A 20,842-nucleotide genomic window follows, 5' to 3' on the forward strand; every position below is an offset into this window, starting at 1 on the left:
TGACCTATTAAATACACTTATTCTGAAGAAATGGAAAAGCCAATTGAGTGAATAAAGGTTAAGGGCATCAATCTGTGCTGATAGAATATATCGCCAGCAGATGGTTACAGCAAAACTTCTCCATACAAGCCTATTTCTGTGCCCACTGCTGAAAACAGGAGCGTAACACATAGCACAGCCTTCATAACATGTGCAAAGGTTCTCAAACAGGATTTCATTAACCAATTAGCATATTGTAAATATGGTGCTACATCAGACTGATACATGAAATCCAACACTAAAAAGGTTGCACGTAGGTAAGTCAACAAGGCAACAACAGATGGTCCTGCTGTTTGTTATTATGCATAATGCAGGGACTCTGCGCACTGACAAAGGCAGCACAGGGGGAAATGACCATCTTGAAGCGACCTTGCATACATATGATGAGGGGAAAAACCTGCACAGCAGGGGACAAACTTCTCTCCCTAATATTTGTGGGACGCACGGTTAAATCCAAGCAGGTGCTGCCAGTCATTCTCTTACATCAAGTTATCTTCTTTTTGTAGGACTAATGCTCTCTGACACTATTAATGACTTCCTTATGGTATCACCAAGAGAGATGAAACACTGAGCGGTCCAGACTTCAACATCTATATTTCATCAGCATTTAGAGGAGACAGCATCGGCTCTGTGGTAACCTCACTTCACACCCGCTGTCTGGTAAAATACAAACACTGCATGGTCAGCCCTATGAGTCTGAGATAATAGAAGGGGGCTTTGTGTCACTCCTGAAGGGATGAAACTCTACAGAGACAAGTTACAAGATTTAACTTTTTTTTGCGCAATTGGCCAGTTACAGAAGCATCCTTTTCAACCTGATTCTTACACTCCTTTAATGAGCTAGTTTTAAACAATACATGATATTGTAACCTGAGCAGAGCAGGCTCAGGAATTCAAGTAGAGGGAGACTAATAAAGCACACGTTCTCCTGGTTACAAGGGCAGCTCAGAGGACACGACATGTTTGTTCAGGAGAGTCGCTGTCAGCATTGCTCACGTTGACCTGTGTCTGCTCTACTTTGGTCAATCAAAACATTTATTAAGCTCTCTGTTAAGAACACTGCAATTTGAACTCAATTGCTCCACATGGTACAAGAGCAACAGCGCTATTCTGACTCACAACACCATTGCGAGTGTGATATCTCATACAACAGTTCAATAAACAATAATCCAATATTGAGAAATGTACATTTAAGACACAATGCTGCCAGTTACCTCTTCTATTTTTTTGTGCCACCTGTGAACCATAACTGTCGCTTCTTTAAGCAACACACAGCAATGGTGTTTACTAGCTCCTGAATGAATCGCAGAACCAAACTGGTTGAGTGAATGATTCAATAACTCACTTCCAGATCAATGTACTTAAATGAATCAGTTGTATGAATGATTCAATGGCTCGCTCCTAAATAAATCAGTGTAGTTGAATGAATTAGCTGAGTGAACAATTCTACGACTCACTTCTATATGAATCAATTTAGTAAAAAAGAATCAGTTTAATAAATGATTCAGTGGCTTACTTCTAAATGAACCATGCTAAATTTGGATCAGCATACTAGCATAGTACTCTAGCTATTTTTGTCATATAACATTATGCTAAAAATAGTAAGAGTAGTATACTAGTACTGAATTCAGCATCAGTGTAGTTAAACAAATGAGCTAAGTAAATTATTCAATAACTTGATCCTTAATAAATCAATGTAGTTGAACGAATCAGTTGAATGAATGATTCAATGTCTCCTTCCTGATTGAATCAGTGTAGAGGAACAAATTGTTTGAGTGAATGATTTAACGACAAAGATTACCGTTTTTTTTTCATGAATTAATCAGGGTAGTTGTAAAGACTTGTCTTATTCATGAATGAATGGTTGAATGATTCAATGACTCACTCGTAAAGCTCACTTTTTGCCACCTACTGGTGTAACAATGTAAGCCGCATAAAGTGTCAATGTAAAACAGCCACCACAGACAAAAAGTGACAGAAACAGTGAGATTTCTTTTTTTTTTAACTGAATGGAGCTACTATATATATGGGATCCAACCTCTCTGTGTGTTGCTTTTTTATAGAACAGTTTTCATAGGAGGAGGAAAAATAAATAAATAAATAAAACAAATAATAAACAAGTATTTTGTCTGAAACAGAAGTTATTTATAAAACTTTGGCATAAAAAATACTGTGGATAAGACTGAATATCAATTACCCTTTGGCTTTGTGCCGATGACTAAATCACAGTTGTGCTGATATCCAGAACAACACCTCTTGCTGGTGTGATATTGTTTAAATAAACTGGGCAACAGTTATGAAACAATAACATATTGAAGGAGAGAAATCTCTCTGGAATAAATGCATTTGTGTTAATGCTTTATTTCCTGTTTAATGTTTTTCTCAGCCATGGTTAATTATTTAATATGACAGGTATGCTGCGCAGAGTGTATTAACTTGTCCTGCATGTTTAAATAATATATGATCCCATTAAAATCTGACATAGACGACAGACACACACGCCACTGGGGCTTTATTCATTTGCAGGTACACAGGCACCATTATCAGGCGAAGTTGACCCAGTGTGTTCGATTGAATGGCCTTTCTGTAATGTGTGGCAAAATTATACCTTGTACTGAAAGCCTAGGCTATGCAAATGCTACATAACTGCACTGGTAAAAGCGGATGACTTAAATGCTCTGCTGTTTTTTTGGAGAGCGGAAAAGTCTATAAAATAAGTGCAGATGGAGGGAATGGCTTTCAAATGGTCGCTTTTCTACAAAAAAAACTCCTTCTCGGCTCCTTCCATAATTCATGCAGCGCCAGTAAACTTGTGAAAGCAAAATGTGATTTTGTCAAGGTTGTGAAGTGCAGTCAAATAAACATGATGGAAAATGCCAGATAGAAGGCAAATTTGTTATCTCTTCTCATTACGTGTTACGTCTCTGCTTCACAGTACAGAGACAAATTAGTTTTTATCGACATGCCAAATTGCTAATATTAAACCCTTTCTGCTGTTCCTCCCCAAAACAAGCCATGGAAGTGATTGCTACACTTCACTCTGCTGAATGTTTTCCCCTCCAAATAGTAGTAGAGAGAGAAAGGGAGCAAGCGGTAGACTGCAAAGAGCCGTAATAATCTCCTCGCCAGCGGTGTTGAGGCTGACTGACGCTCAATGTGCCATCTCTATAAAGGGGTTCTCTTTGAAATGACAGCCTCCCACAAGTGCATCAAGACACCAAGGTTTCTTGCTCCTGGTGTGCTCATTTGCTAAGCAGTGTGAAGCCCCTTCTTTTAGACTGGTCTTGAGAGCTGGAAGAGGTCTCAATTAGACCTTTGTAATGACTTGGAGGTGCAGGTATGCTGGGTCTGATTCTGGTATTACAGCTGCACCGGCCTGTGTAAAAAAATTTAAGAAAAGAAAAAGGCCACCTGGATGCTTTGACTACAAAAATCACAGCCCCTTGTGTACCATTTGTACAGATAATAACTAATTCCAACTTTTAATATGCCTCGCTGTATCAGTGAATATGCTGTTTTGATGCTACTATTCAAAAGTTTAGGGTCGTTAGGATAAAAAAAAGATAATTGTTATTTTTATTCAGCAAGAACACATTAAATCGAACAAGAGATACACAATAAAGACACTTATAATGTTACAAAAGATTTCTTTTTTCAAATAAATGCTGTTCTTGTGAACTTTCTATTACTCAAAGAATCTTGGGAAAAAAGTATAATTTGTATTATATGTATTTTATTATAATGTTTAAATAGCATTGCATTTCATTTTTCTTAGGTTTTACTGAATTTGTTATGAGCAATTATCTTAAAATGTTAACATTTATACCATGATATCTGTTGAAATATCTACATTAAATTGTCTTTCTGTAAAGCAACATGTATTTCACAACTCTAAAATTAATCTCATATCTTTAAACATTTCCGATATATATATATATATATATATATATATATATATATATATATATATATATATATATATATATATATATATATATATATATTTATATATATATATATATATATATATATATATTTATATATATATATATTTATATATATATATATATATAATATATATACATTTAGCTTGTAAAATGTTTAAAAAAGTAAAACAAATACAAAAATCAGCTGGTAAATCATAATATGACCCAGGTATGCATGACTGTGCTTCTCTTTATAATAAACGATAAAACCTGTTTCACTCAAAAGTGCTGTGGGCCACATAATAGCCGAGATCTAATTTGGAATGATATATTTTTTTATTTACGGTTGCCAACAATGATAAAGCAAATTTTGTCACATAGACAGAGCTAGGTGAGGAAACACGGCCGTGCACACGCTCCTCTCACACAGACACTACTGTATCCCTAGGCCATAATGAGCCTGCTATGTGTTTTAAAAGGATTAGCTGCATTAAAAATCACATTTCATTCTCAAGCTGAGCAAAACAAAGCAGTTCATTGCAAACATGTTCATTTATTACTGTTTTGCAGGGGTTTAAATTCAAAGCATGAATATTTCATCACAGCTAATCTGATCTAGTCGGGCACTTGCATGCATTTATTATGAAAATTAAAGAAAGTGACAGATACAGTGTACACTACCAGTCAAAAATTTGAAATGATTAAGGTTTTTTGATGCTGTTGCAGAGGTCTCTTATGCTTACCAAGCCTGCATTTATTAGATAAGTGCAGTAAAAACAGTAATATCGTGAAATATCATTGCAATTTTCAAATACGTTTTATCTATATTAATATATTTTTAAAATATAATTTACTATAGAATAGAATACTATAATACAATTAATCATAAGTATCAGTAGATATATTTAACCATTTCAAATAAATGATGTTCTTTTTAACTTTCTATTCACCAAATAATTTTAAAAGAAAAAAAATGTTTGAATGATTTTCAAATTATTATTATTATTATTATTTATTTTTTAAGATACAATAAGAACCACTGAGTACCAATAATAACTGAGAAGCAAATCCGCATATAAGAATGATTTCTGAAGGATCATGTGACACTGAAGACTGGAGTAATGATGCTGGAAATTCAACATTGCCACACAGGAATAAATTAGATTCTAAAATACATTCAACCAGAAAATAGCACTATTCAACTGTACTAATTTCCCCACAATTTTACTGTTTTTACTCTAATTTAAATCAAATTTATGCAGCCTTAGTGGGCATAAGAGACCTCAAAAACAAAAATCTTAATAATTGTAACTTTTGACTGGTAGTATATGCGCAAAGTAACCAAAAATGAGCCAATCAGTTGTTCCTAATGTAGGAGTGCCTCTGGTTTGATATTAATGGCACTGGCAACACAGTTCCTGAGTGAACTCGCAAATAATTCTGTTACTCTCTCTCTCTCTCTCAGCCAGCCCTCATGAGATAAAAAGCCTCAGGCTGAGAATTGGCAGGAGCGAGCGCCGAAGTACTTTTCACCTTAAAAGCAATCTTAAAGAGAGGGTCTGACGTCGTCACATTAACTTGTCTTCTCCGATACGCACCAGGTGGAGACGACTCACCGCAATCTCAGACGACTCCCATTTAAACTCACAAACAAGAGCACTATTCACCCAAGGCAAAATAAGGAGCGGGGCTTTTCTGGCAGCCTGGCACAGCGAGGATGCTCTGGCCCAGTAACATTCTCCTCACACACTGGGAGACTTTGTACTTGTTACTTCCTGGCTGACACTCAAGAGTACCGAGCGTTAAATAAGTTGCACACCCCTCGCATGCTCTTGATTTTGTTGTCTCCGTTTATGACATTATGTTGTTGTTGTTGCTGTAATGTGAAAAAGCGAACCAAAAAAAAGACGGAGGAATAAGAGGAAGCAACAACAACACCCACATCTCTCTCTCTCTGTGGGATTAAAACGAGTTCTTTATTTCACGGATTATCAGATGCTTTCGATCGCGTCACTTCCATGTTTTTGATCTTGCGACACGAAAAAGAAAAAGCTGCAGTGGCACCACACAAAATGACAATGTGATGACAGTCGTGTAAAATAAAGAACCTTACAGGCCTAGTATACAATGAAACAGTCACACTACTAGGTGTGGTTGTCAGATGTGTCTTCCTTAATGCTGTAATACTTATGCATGCAGCACGTCTGCCTTTGGAGTGGGTTGGGCAACTTATTCTGTTTTCTTGGATTTTTCTTCCTGTTTTCATTTTCGACATCCCCTATTTCTGAAAGAGTAATGGTACAGGGTTTCCAGTGTGAAGCGGGTGCTCAGCACACAACAGTAGATCTGCTTTAAAGTCCCCCGGCACTGCTATCAAAGTGCTTCTTCACAGTTGATCATTAGCAATTTAAAAGCCTTAGGCAACATGGAGCCCTCAAACTGAGCATTATAATTTAGCGGCTGCCTCGGCCATACAATCAAAGGCCCGTATTGTACATTTATCATATTCGGGACATCTCCCCCCCGAAAGAAATAAGGGGAATTTGGGTCTGTGACTGATATGGGGCCTGAATTCAATAACTGCAAGCTGGAGTCCCGTGCATTTTTGCCGACGTAGAGAAAGAAATGCATTTTATTGTTCTCCAGGATCATTTTCGAGTAAGTCCTCTCCTAGATAAAATCCACTACGACTCGAAACAATTATTTTGATACGGCTTCGAGCGACGGAGGCTTTCAATTTGAGTGGTCCACCTAAAATCATGATAAGGCACAGTTTCGGGCACAAACCATCAAGGACAGGCCGAATATCATTTTAATGGCAAAAAAAAACACTACCAGGCAGGCAAAGTAGCCACCTGCCACATACTGAAATGAGTCCTGTCATTCAAATCCAGTTTAAATTTATAGATTCATATCTGTCATTTCTGTTGTTTTTGGCCTATATGTGGACTATTGGTATTTGTGGTTTGTAAATTAGCTTTAGTATTGGAAGGAACATTTTTACACTGGAACATAACATCATAACAGCCACATAGTTTAACTATATTTGCATCACCTGAAGGAAATGTCATGTGCCTGTGAGGGAGCCAAAACAACAGTGTTATAGTTTTAGGTAAGTTTTGGTTCCGTGTAAATGAAACGCTAAATGTTTGCCATTGGCATCTGGATTTGTCTTGTTTTAATTTTAATAAGTTAAATGAACAATGATGAGTGTAAAAACAGAACATTGCCCTTGTTTAGAATTCATAAATCAACTTTACATAACAAAAATGGTAGGATATGCAAAGTGCATTTGTAAAAAGGCATAACCATTACATAAATAAGCATGTACAACCTTGCACGTTTGGATATTTAAAGTTCAACCCCAACCAAAGATGTTTAAATATGAAAATATAAATAGTTGGTGGCAGTAACCTCGTGGGCAGAGCGTCAACATACAGCACGGTTGCAGATCTGTTTTTTTGAGTTTGATTCCTGGTTTGCAGATCTTTGCTGATCCTGTCCACTTCACTTCCCGTCAATACTTATATGTCCTATATAACAATAAAGGCCAAAATGATGAAAATATATATATTTTAAAAAAGGAAAACATAAATAAAATAATTGTGAATTTCAGTTGACTTTGTGTGCAGGAAATCTTTTTGATTGCAAAGTTACATTAATTTTGGGGTGGACAAGCATCTCTAAAATTCACAAAATCCCTAGTACATTGATGATTTGACATACTGTACATGCATGAGTGAGTTGTCCAAATGACTGAATCACATTGACTGAAACACATCTGATGATTCAGACTGTTATTTTGGAGAAAAAAAAAATTATCAACAAGGTTTTACTGGGGATCGGGCTTCTTCATTTCATAAGTAGTGAAGTAGATTTCAGAAAACAAATAGTATCTTATTTAAAAAAAAAATGGTTTTCCATATCATGAGTAAAAACAAAAGAGAGAATATATGGACCACCTCCCTCAGACTCCTTAGAGACCCTATCCCATCCAAAATAGAAGCAATATGAATGCCTGCTTCATGCAAAATCATGCACGGTAGAAACAAAGCACATCGTAATTATTCATGAACATCCTGTACGGAGTCACGTGTGCACACAAACCCTGCAGATATTTGATTTGTGCCTGTGTGTTCAGCTTGTCTAAACTTAGTTGAGATTGCCAGTTTGGTGTGGTGTGTTCTGCGAGCGTTTTTTGGCATGTGCCTGGTGGTGTCTCAGACCAATTTGTCATTTCAAGCCGGCTTTGTGTGTTGCCAGCAGTGAGACCACGGCCGCGCGCAACTCTGATCCTGGCAGCACCGAGGGACCAGGCCAAGTGTTCACACACTCAACTCTGGGACAAATAAAGGATTCTGCCTGCTGATCCCGGTCTCTGAGGTAGAGGAGCAGAAGAACCAGCTTTGCCTAACTTCTCCTCTGCTCCAGAAAAGAGCTCATCCAGTAGAATGTGTGTGACAAGATACAGCTCTCTCTGAATGGCGGCGGAGTCTCTGCTGTGATTTAGCTTCTCGTTTCGGAAAATGTTAACTGGAATTTGGTCGCACTGAATAATTCATAGCCTTTGGAGATTCATGAAGAAAACAATACCTTTCTTTGCCTGTGTCTTTTACAAATATTTTGATTCTGGGATAAAATGTGGCACATAAATGTGCCGTGATTGACCCAGCTTTAGCGTTCGGCCTTAATAACTTGATGGATTTATGTTTTTGCTTCATAAAAAAGCTTAATATGAGCACTTCAACACTTAGAGGCTTTTCTTTCTTTTTTGTTTTTGAGGCTAAGTGGTTTATAAGCATATTGTTCGGTTGAGTCATCTGTTGCTTAAGCCACTGTCAGTGGAACAACTCGAGCCTGGCTTATAAGATTGAGACGGAAAACACCGCGGTCGTATGTATGTCGGGTTCAAATGGACGAACAACGGCAGATTTTAAAAGCAAACTGATCCTTGATGACACTCTAATTCTTTGTCATTTCCAATCCTCGCTCTCATTGCCCTTTCTCTGTCCGCTAAGAAGAACTGTGTATCTTATAAAGACACTATCATGTGATCAAATGCTGGCAGGTTGACGTACCATATCTAAATACAGCCGTTCTGTGACATTTAACACCGTAGCGGACAGATTAGAGCACTGGATGTCTGAAAGATTCAATTGTGGGACAAAAGAGAAGTCAAAATTTGAAGAGAAATTGGTAACCTCATATGCAAATTGCAGGCTGTTAACTGAATTACACAGCAGTCAGTCCAAATGTTGCTGTAGATGTGAAATAGTAATCTTTATGTTGAGAAATATGAATCCCAGTCATTAAGACCTCAGAATAATTTTTTGCGCAAATGCAGTGATGATATTTCAGTGCAGTGCACACCTGATCATTTCTAATGCTGGATATTTTAACATAGACATTTACAAAAGATGCAGTTTGTTTGAACTTTTTATACATTATAATGATGGTGAAAAAAAATTAGATCATAGTTTCCACACAAGCATTAGGCAAAACAACTGTTTTCAGCATTAATATTTGTTTTGAGCAGTAAATCAGCATATCAGAATGATTTCTAAAGGATCACGTGACACTGAAGACTGGAGAGATGATGCTGTAAAATACAGCTTTACATCATAGCAATGAATTATTTTAACATAGACATTTGTGACAATATGACAGGAATCCAATGCTTTTGATTCAATGATATGAAATGCTTCACGTCCACAGGAATTACATGGAACAACCCAAGATTTCTTGCAACTAATTATCTCTGTTCTCTCTCCTCCCAATCACTCTTTTTCATTTTCTTTCTGTCTGCACAATACTAAATCCTCTAAATAGGGCTTGGGCTCTAAGGCTGGACCGAACATGTGGTAGCATGAAGGTAAGCCGTTCAGAGAAGAACCGCTGGCAGGCTACAGCACCCTCCAGCACTAATAAAGAGGTCGTTTGGAAAGACAATGTCACGTCGTCTCCATTTACGGTGAAGTCCTTCATGATGATTAAACCAATTCTAACAGCATGCTCCCCTTAATCCTACAGCTGCACTCAGGGCTAACAAATCAGGTTGTGTGCTCGGTTCATAACAGGGCTTTCAACGCTTACACACGTCAACGCTTTCAACATACATCACACCTACAAACAAGCAGTGGTCAGCCTGCAGTAACAGGTGTGCTACTTGTATCGCCACTTGCTAAGCACTACAGTTGTAACCTGGTGAGCTAATAGGTTTAGATGAACATAAGACTGTATTTTGTGGGCTTTGGTTTTCCATACATCACAAAGGATCAAATCAGGTTGCTGAGCTACCAAAAGTCACTTGTGGCCAGGGGCATTCATGGTCTACGTGTTAGTAGACAAACCTTTGACATGTATGAGGGCAAACGGTTATATTGATTCATGTTAACAATTTTAAAATGTCAAATATCGCTAAAGGATCAAAAAGGTTAATTGATTAACTGCGCCCCTAGCACTTCCAAAAAACGTTATTTATTTAGGTGCAATATTTTGGTTGAAGATGATTTGATCGTTCTATCTATCTATCTATCTATCTATCTATCTATCTATCTATCTATCTATCTATCTATCTATCCATCCATCCATCCATCCATCCATCCATCCATCCATCCATCCATCCATCCATCCATCCATCCATCCAGACCCTTCATAGTATTATAGTTCTGTTTGAGAAAGCCTGTCAGAATAACGTATCAAAGTTTGATTTAGCATCTGGGTTGTACTCAAACAATGCATCTGTCGTGCCACATAAAACTGTGTATATTCATAACATAACAGCGACGGAGCAATAACACCTTGTATCCTCTTCTCATTTTTCAATCTTTGTTTTCTGAGAATGAATTTACTTTCTGATCTCTCTACAGCTCGACTGTTCCAGAACAGCAGAATCCAGTGTATTATGCCTGATGATGAAACATCGTTCCGATAAATCCCAAACAGGACATGCAGCAGTAAACCCAAAACCCCCTCACCGCCGTCATGCCCGTGTTCTTCTTCTTCTTTTTTTTCCTTGATTATTACAAAAGGAACAATAGACACTATGTATTAACAGCATGTTGAGATTTATTTGTCTTTGGCTGCACCACCCAGTGATAGACACAAATCCTTAATCCTCCCCCAAGATAATAACTATGTAATCCTCATTCCCAGATGGAGCTGTTTCAGAAAAGACAGCGCTAGCCAACACCGTGTCTGTCCAAGATCAAGAGAGGTGAGCTCATTAAAATACAGAGCAATTAAAAAAATAAATAAAAAAGTCGGCCATTGCCAGTCGCAACACATAAACAATATTATCATATTTCCCTCCATATCCGTAATTGTGGAACAGTGAAAAACTAACCTACCGAGCACTCCAGCATCACCTCGGCCCCCTGTTCGACGACCCACACACTCTGCAAGCGTAATGAGCGTGCTCCCTGTATCTCTCCATCCTGATGAAAGCTGATGTGAGAGGTGCTTGGCTTGATTCATTTGCTTGACATTATTCAACATTGTAATTAAGAGTCTTGCATCAACACTGCAGCGCACTGATTGTTTTCTGCATCTCGCCGGCTAATAAAACCTGGTTGATTGTTATGCAAATCCATTTAAATAACGAAGATAATCAAAAGACTAAGAGCAAACGCATCACAAATGCTACCAAAAGTGGGTGTCTTCTGATTCCAGGAGTCTATTAAACGCTGTTTGGGAAGTAAATAGTTTTCCCACACCACTGACGCGGTCCATCATCCTCACAGCTTTTGCTTGCTTTTTTTTTTCTGTTCCATTCAACAAGGGCATGTTAAATAGAAACAAAAGTGCTAAAAGTGATAGTAAAGACATTTATAATATTACAAAAGGGTTTTATTTAAAATTAATGCTGTTCTTTTGAGCTTACATTCAGCAATGAATCCAGCAATAAAAAAGTCTTTTTCCTCTATTTGATCCAGAGATGTTGATCTGTAATTTTTCAGATTTAGCAGCACTTTTTACCATTGATAAAAAAAAAAAAATTAGCACTAAATCTGAATATTAGAGTGATTTCTGAAAGATCATGATTCATGTGACACTAAAGCAATGTTATTTAGTATGTTACGATACTTTTATAATTTGTGTTAATATTTTTAGTTATATTTTTAAAATGTATTTTCAGCTTTAATGTTCATTTTAAAGTTCTGGAACATTTATTTATTTATTTATTTTGTAATTTGTCTCAATTTTGTTGTTTTTAAGTATGTTTTTATAGGTTTATTCTTATTTCAGTTTTAGTTATTTTATTACATAAAGTTAAACATCAAGTGAAAATGAAAATTTTGACCAGGAAGCAAGCTGAATTAAGATAAGATTATATATTTTGTTTTATTTAAGAAACCAAAAAAAAAAATATATATATTTTTGTTATTTTATTTCAAGTAATGATTGTATTAATAGTAGTAGTTGTAGTATTTATATATTTTTTTCATCAATTTATTTATTTATTTTTAGTACATTTTTACAAAGTTACATTTTAAAATATATTCGTTATTTTACATTGTTATGATATTTGTAATAATGTATTTTTGATCAAATAACTGCAGCCTTGTTGAACATATGAGTCTTTTCTCTCAACAGAACAAGGCATGTAAGAGTCTATTAAACGGCGTCTGGGAAGTAAACAGTTTCCACACACCACTCAAGCAGTCCATCCAGAATATTTCCACGTGCCTTCTGCTTGCCCCAAGCGACGGGACGCCTCTCTGCCTTGCTTTTCACGCTTGCAACCCCACACGGTCGCTGGATGTGAAGGAGGGCTGTCGGTTGGCCAAAACGAGCGCCTCTCCCTGCGAGGCAACCGCTGCCAACTGCAGGCTCCCGGCCATTCCTCCCCACCTTCCATACAAGCACCCCGGGGACCGACTGAGAGGAGAATGGTGAACAAGCCGTGCCCACCCGTGTGCCATTGTCTACAGGGAGGCCGGCTTGGAGCCCTTGGCTGCGAGTACAGAGTGCTGCACTGGAGTGCTCATTACGGCTCTGTAGGGACTGTACTCCAGGGTATCCAGTGTGTAGCTGAGGAGCTCATTATGGAAGGCTGCCTCCGAGCCCTTGCACCTAGAGGCATAGAGCCTAGAGAAGAGATAGGAAAGAGGAGGGCTGCCAGAACAAACTTAATCAGAGCAACCTGTAGTCAGAACTGCCTCCTCCTCCTCCTCCTCCTCCTCCTCCTCATCATCATCATCCTCATCTTTGCTGGTGTAATTACAGCAATCACTTTTATTTCTTCAGCAAGGCAGAGGCCAGAGGCTTAATGAAGACTTGTCAGTCCGGATCCCCTGATGAAGATTTTAAACAGAATGTATAATGCCAATTATCCTTTTAGCATGACATATTCCCTCAGTTCTCCTGTTTATAGAGTATTTGATGGGATTTGGCTGGAATATTTTTGCAACTCGATCTCACAGTTGTCACTTCAAAGGGAAATATTGAGTGACAAATAAATAAATAAGACATCAGCAGAAGAGTAAATGGAGAGGCGTTTCAGTATTGTGAGAATGGGTTTGATGAAAGAATCAATTAGAGCAAGATAAAAGGGTTTTAACTTCAAAAAATGAGGTTTTTGTATATATTTGTATTATTATTATTATTTATGAGGATTATGATTATTTAAAAAATAGGAAGTCTCTTATATTCATCAAGGCTGCATTTATTTGAACAAAAATTACAGTAAAATAAATATTTTGAAAAATATTACAATTTTAATAAAAAAAAATCCAGTTTTTTTTTTCATGATCTTTCAAAAATAATGTGATGGTTAAGAAACATTTCTTCTTATTATTATCCATGTTAAACAGTTTAACACTTTTTTTCATGATTCTTTTGTAGCATTATGCGTACATTTCTTGACTGTCTTTTGATCAATTTCAACGTGTCCCTCCTAAATTAATTTATAAAAAAAAAAAATGAATGAATGAATGCATAAAAGCTAGTGTATTACAATGTATTAAACAAGCTATATAGTTATTTATTAATTTTGGTATAGAGAAATTACAGATCAGCACCTTTTGATCAAATGGAACATCAAGTCAAAAACTTGTTGGTTTGTATGAAGAGTGAACCCTTTATAATGTATACATTATATATTTTGAATGTGAATTAGTGAATCGAGACAATAAACCCTAAACTGTCCATATAAGATGTCATTTTCATGTAAAAATAAATATATCTATAAAACATCTCCTTTGACAGAGAAAGTCTACTAGGTGTTTTTATCATCACGGAGCCCATAAAAAATGCCACATAACTCCTTCTGTCATAATTTCGTCACATTAAGACATTGATAGATAGAAAAAGTTCCAAGGTTTTTTTTCTTTTTCTCCTCTTTTGCTCTCTGCAGGTTCTGCACAGACAGTTTGCAATGTTCAGGTGGGATTAATGAAAACAGTGTGATGTGATTTGCATAACTGAATTGCCTCTGTGATTTCTCCTTCCTTGCACACCTCCCCTTAGGTATTGAAACATTTTGAAACATTCTTTGAAACAAACTGTCAAACGGCTGTCTACTTACAAGGAATACAAAGAGCTCGCTGAGCAACAGTACGGCAGTCTGACATGCTGAATCTGAGGATACGCTTCCCTACCTCAGAATAGACTTTCTGACTATAAGCTTAAAATCATGCCGGTCTAATGCAGAATTCGTTTTTGAAAATGCATATTTAATACAGTTCACAGAGAGTGTTTGTTTAGCTACTGTATAGGATGGATGGGTTTTGTGACAACTAAGAAAATATTTACGTCACAGTATCTACATTGCATCTGATAATGAGTACAGATTCATGCATGTCATGCATTTTCTGTGCTAAACCAAATGCAGAAGTGCCTGGGTACACCAGGGTGCAAATAAGTGGGGCATTGGTGGGTGGGGGGTTCTGTCTCACCCCACTAATTAGATCTTAAATTCTCACAATGGATATACAAACTCAATGTTGGGGGTTAAGAGGGCCTTGAAAAGCACATTTGCATTGATGCATTAAGCAGCAGTGTCGGGGAAAGTTACTTTTGAAGTTAATGCATTACAGTATTGCATTACTCCCTACAAAAGTAACGAACTGTGTTACTGCGTTACTTTTTATAGAAAGTAATGTGTTTCATTACTTTTGCTTTACTTTTTCTCATCTTATCTGGCCTTGCTTTATTATTTCTAATATAAAAAAGTTACATTTTTAGCAAATGTAAAAGCCCTTTCACACCAAAAGTGAAATTAATTATCCTCTGGTGGAAGGAGATTTAGCTATTAATATGCATGCTAATTAACATATTTAATTATCGCAGGTTTGCGCGCGTTTGTGCAAGTGAAATGAGAGGGTGAAGGTTTTGGAAAAGCCATATTTCACATTTCAATAAATCACTAAATTTAGTACAATTAGTATATCATTCTAATACATTATATTATTCTATTACTCTTAATATGGGTCGTTCTTTTGATGCAATAATGTTATAATGCCTGAACACTGAACATTTTACATAAGAATATAGACGAGATATTTTCTTGAAACTGAGTCTTGTATATAAATGGAATTGTGTTTCACGAATACATTTGCCACACATTTGAATGATGATGCTCACCCAGTGTGTTGCTGAAATCAATCTGTTAAAATCTCTTAAATTTGTCATTTGTAGGAGATGCGTATTTTGTTTTTTTCTTGCAATGAGTAACAGTGGAAAAACTCCCACAAAAGTTAAATTACAAATCATAATTCTTTCAAATGAGATAAACCTCTACAGTCTGTTTCCCAAAAATTACTCCGAGAAAGTCTGTTAATTATTATATATATATGGATATGAAAGATCAGCAGGGAACATGCTTGAACAGACGTGTAAGCACAAAACAGTAGAGAAAAAGAGCACTTTCCAGGTTTTTTAGTGATTAGTGTGCCTTCGTACAGCAAGAGAACAAGTAGAGAGTTGGAGAGGTCAGGTTACGTGCAGAGAGAGAGAGAGAGAGAGAGAGAGAGAGAGAGAGAGAGAGGGGCTGCATTGTGTGCTGTTTCCTATTTCTTTTTTTTTTAGAAATAGAAATGATAAATTTAATGAATATAAATTTAAAAGAACATTTGAAATAGAAAAATTCTGGAACATTATAATTTTTTTTTTTTGACAAATTTAATGTTTACTTGCTGAATAAAATATTCCTGAAAAGACCCCATATTTTTTATCAGTATATAAAATTAACATGCATATCAAATTAAATCTGCTGATTGAGTTTATATCACATCATGTGAAATTTGACATGCATTAACATGATTGCAAACCAATTTATAAATCTGATGTAATATTACACATTTTTAGCTCACACTGTTTTCTGTCTTTTATACTTCTTTACAGACTTTCAAATCCTACAGTCACATCAGGAGGATTGTGGTCATTTATGATTGTGATATCACCCTTGTAGCTCTTTTCTAATTGGTTAAACTAATGGTGTTACAACATTTCCTAGCCTCCCCTACGGAAACTCTCAAATGCTAAAGAAAAAACTAAATATGTCTTCCTCAGTCTATTTCCCACATTGTTTTCTGATGTAACAACTCGAAATGCCATACAATATTTTATGCATAACTTCTGTATTTCCCTGGGCAGTTTTTTTACATACTCATTGTGAGCCAAAAAGGAAATTCATAAAAATATACTTTCTAAATAACATATGGTACTTGTTTTGGGACTTCCCAAATAAAGTAATGGGATGTTTGGGTGCATCCCAAACCCCACGCAAAAATTTGTCCTGCTGCAAAAGTCACTGTATAATATATATATATTAATCATATAAATCATTAATAACATCACCATTCAAAAGTTTGAGCTCATAGGTAGTGGCTTATGGGGAGCCAAAGGCCAAAGCCAAAGCATTAGGTAAAAAAAGATGGTATCCATCTCGATTTTTCTGAACAGTACTGAGTGTATCTGTGTGTCATGTCAGTGCATATTTAAATGTGTTACCTGCTCCCAGTGGAGGTGTTACTTATTCTAATACGACATTTTACAAAAATGTTAGAAGACTATGAAAATATTCAAAAGTATGTAAATGTATTCCTCCTCAAACATTGTTCCACATGTCCTCATTACGTCCGCTTTGAGAAGATCCCACACCTGCCACACGGCAAACTGCGAATAATAGTTGCTTGTAAATAGGCCCGATCTGACAAAGATGACACAAACTCTCAGGGTATCTCAGGTAGCTTTGCCCTGTCTCCTAATGACACTCCCACAGCATCCAATATAATACGCTCATGGGAGAAAACTGAATTCCACAAATAAAGCACACAATCCAGTTATTGTACTCTTGAAATGCACCAGAATTAAAACAAAGGCATTCTTACAATTTTTTTGAGTGGAATCAACAAACACATTAATTACAGCAGTCTAATAAATGAGTCTGCATTGGTGTCGCCCACATAGCGCACCAGGCAAAGGCAGAACTCACTGTTTCAAAGCGTCTGTGCACTAAAAAGCTACAATGTCTCCTACATGTGTTGGAAAAAGTAGGTTCAAAAGGAGCTTTCCTTCTTTTTTCCCCCTCCTACAAGAATACAAAGATGAAGATACACAAAGCATTGGTTGCTCTCTCTATTCTCTCCATGCTAAAGGAGCTTAGCACATTTTGTTTTGCGTTTAGCCTGCAGTGAGGAGGCAAAAGGTTGACATGAAGTGAAAAAATGTAAAAACAGATGCTTTTTTTACTTGCTAAGAAACATTGTACTGGCAACCTTTTCATGGTCATGAATGGGGAAGTGATTCCCTAGAGTCTGACTGACAGTCACATTTGATAGCTCCCTCTCCTGCTTTCTCTGTTGCTGTGAGAGGCAGCATTAGTTGCCTCGCAGTGCTGCGTGGGAGTCCCTTTAAAAAATGGCATGTAATATCTCATCAACTCCCCAACTCTGGAGTTCAGACCACCGGCTGATGCCATTGCACTGCTGTAAAAATCATAAACATCACGTGGAGGCTCACCTGCAAGCCATGATTAACGTCCGATGCAAATATAGTTACAGGCAAAACAAACTGTCAATATTTCTAACGTGACTGCGTTTTGCATGCATCAACCGGCATTATTTTGCATTGCCATTTGCATGGGGTTTACAAATGGAGGGTGGCGAGAAACAACTGCGCTTTTTCCATGAGGAAGCTCGATGCACCAACAAAGACCTTCATTGACTTAGGCTGAATTCAGGTCAGCTCCTGACACGTTTCTAGACAGATGGTTTGCTCAAAGCTCTTGGTGACCCTAGCAGGGCACAGGGACATGACGTATCAAAGAATCGAGCATTTACAAGTGACTACGACGAGCTCAGAAGATTATCCACGCCGTGTTTTTCACAAAAGAAGACACGGCTTAATCTAGGAGAGCATTATGTTCATGAAATGATGTGTGACCAACAGCAATAATAATAATAATTCAGTAGACCTAAGACTCTTTAGACAAACTAATGCTGCTTAACCTAACATTTTCACCCGCAAAAACACCTCACACACACCAAAAACAATCTGCTGAAACCCCATAACACTTAAGAAATTAGTGTTATCTGCTAAACAGAGGTATTAAATGAAACTCTGGATAAATCAGGCTGTCTGCCACGACTAGCAGTCCTATAGAACAAGACTCCCTCGGCCTGATGTCATGGCGCAGCAGTACCAATAGTCATTATCATTACTGTTTTATTAAGGCAGTGTATGCTATAGCTGACTCTCCTTCCTGCCATTGCTGTGGAAGTTGATGGGGAGCAGAGGGAGGGATTTCTGCCTTAATTTGGGTCAGCGAGCGGCCCGCGTGGAACAGAGTGACAGACCCCTGCTGGATTGAATCGGCAAAACGCATATGTTTAATCGCTATCCGCTCAAAATAATTGGCCTAATTATTCACAATACAGAAACGCAATGGTTTGTCAACTCAGGCCCGCAAAGACTTTACTCAGACACAAACATTAAAGGTGCATTAAGTGAGATGGAAGCCACCTGTCAGGCTGACAGGTTAGGGCCTAATTGCTTTGAATGCGAGTACATGCAAATGCTTTGTGGTGAAGAGAGGAGAAAGCTAGGCGGCCACTGGGGAGAGGCAGGGAGTCAGGCTGTAGCCCACAGACAAAGAGCGAATGGAGACAGGCGCCACAAACAAGGAGCCAACAAGTATTACTCACCGCACATTTCATAGCGACAAATTTGTACGATTAGCAAATACAGCATAAAATGGGTCAGAAACATCACGATGACCAGATTCTACATTGTGTTGGTGCTGGTGGTTATTTTTAGCAGGGTTCATTTAACGATTCCACATGAAAGAAGCACTTATGTCTATGGAAGGGATCGAAGATAACATTGCCTGAAAGTTTATTATGCGGTAATTGGGAACACGTACCATTCAGACGCATATAGTCTGTTCGAGCCATTTAAATACCATTTAGAGAGGCAAAGGGGTTTACATATGCAATATTGTAATATTGTTAAATATTCATCTCACTTTATGCTTAACTGGTTACGTTAATAGAATTCCAACTCAATTTATTCAAGTGCTGATCAATGACATGCAATGATCGGACTTGATGCATTATGCATTTTAATGAAACACACTTGCTGTACAGCTGTATGGCGTAAGGTTAATGGTCCCGATAGGTATGCCTCCCCCCCCCCCCCCAAAAGAAACATTCCTTTTCTCACTTCACAACGAACAACACCTGAAAAGTGCTAGTGCTTTTGCCTGTGAAAAAATAATTACTTCCCCTTGTTGTTAACCCCCACTTAGGATGTTTTTATTGAAAGGATTGTCACGGCATATTTTTGGCTCTGTTTAGAGACAAGGACAGAACAAAGTTTCATTAGAAACATGAAAATATTGTCAAGCTGTTAGACTATAATTGTCCCCGCTGTTTAGCATATTATCCTCATGTCCAGTAATTGGCTTCATAAGTGCAATATACTCACAACCATCTACAAAACCATAATTCAATTGATTAAATCCACATCATAAGATGCCACCTCAGTAGTAAGTCACTTTTAGATGCACATTATTATCAACAAAAAAAGAAAAAAATATATATATTTTTATAGTATTTTAAATTTATATATATATATATATATATATATATATATATATATATATATATATATATATATATATATATATATATATTGGTAGCATTTAGTTTATATATAATATATACTAAAAATATGTATAATACAACTAATTGTGTGGGTGGAATATTGCATATTTATTCAGTTCAGGTCAGGTCAGTCTAGGGCCAGTGTGTGTTAATATGTAAAATCTTTAATGAATAACAAAATAGTACAAAGAAAAAAAAAATAATATATCATCTAGATGATAAAGCTGATCAGTTAAAGGGTTTTTATGACCAACAGGTCACCAAACAGATGTGGAGTATTTGAAGAAAGATTGTTGTTGTGCTAAACTTGACCTGTTAGTTCTCTGTTAGAAAATACTACATCCGTGTTGTGTAATTCAACAATAATGTGCAAAAACTGGTTATTAGGTGATGCCATCTTTTCATGCGCATTGAAAATATAGTCACCGATATCTAGTGTACAAGTCACATAAATAACAATAATTGACTGTAAAATAAATAAGTAAACAAATGCTTCCAGCATGTAATACTATCCAAGTGGTCACAGACATTTTAACGTTGTAGTTTTACTCCAGTAATGAGAATACCCGCTAATATGCTTCTAGACGTTGACTGGCAAAACACTTGCTAAGATGAAGCATGAGTGTTGGAAAAAAAAACTGTTGGAAAATCACTTAGTCGTCAATAAAAGATCCCAGCTGGAAATGGATGTAAAAGCTGTAAAGATGCACTTGCCTTCAACACAGCTTGAGCCACAGCCAACCATTTTAGCTGGCGCCATCCGTCTCC

The 20,842-nt window shown here is 36.9% G+C and overlaps 1 protein-coding gene across 4 annotated transcripts in view; it reads right to left on the reverse strand.

Moving 5' to 3' along the window:
- The window catches only part of LOC132109445 (protocadherin-11 X-linked-like), a 183,045-nt gene that overhangs the window by 101,030 nt on the left and 61,173 nt on the right, over positions 1 to 20,842 (reverse strand). The window lies entirely within an intron of this gene.

The sequence above is a fragment of the Carassius carassius genome, chromosome 29, assembly GCF_963082965.1.
Source record: "Carassius carassius chromosome 29, fCarCar2.1, whole genome shotgun sequence".
Classification (NCBI taxonomy): domain Eukaryota; kingdom Metazoa; phylum Chordata; class Actinopteri; order Cypriniformes; family Cyprinidae; genus Carassius; species Carassius carassius.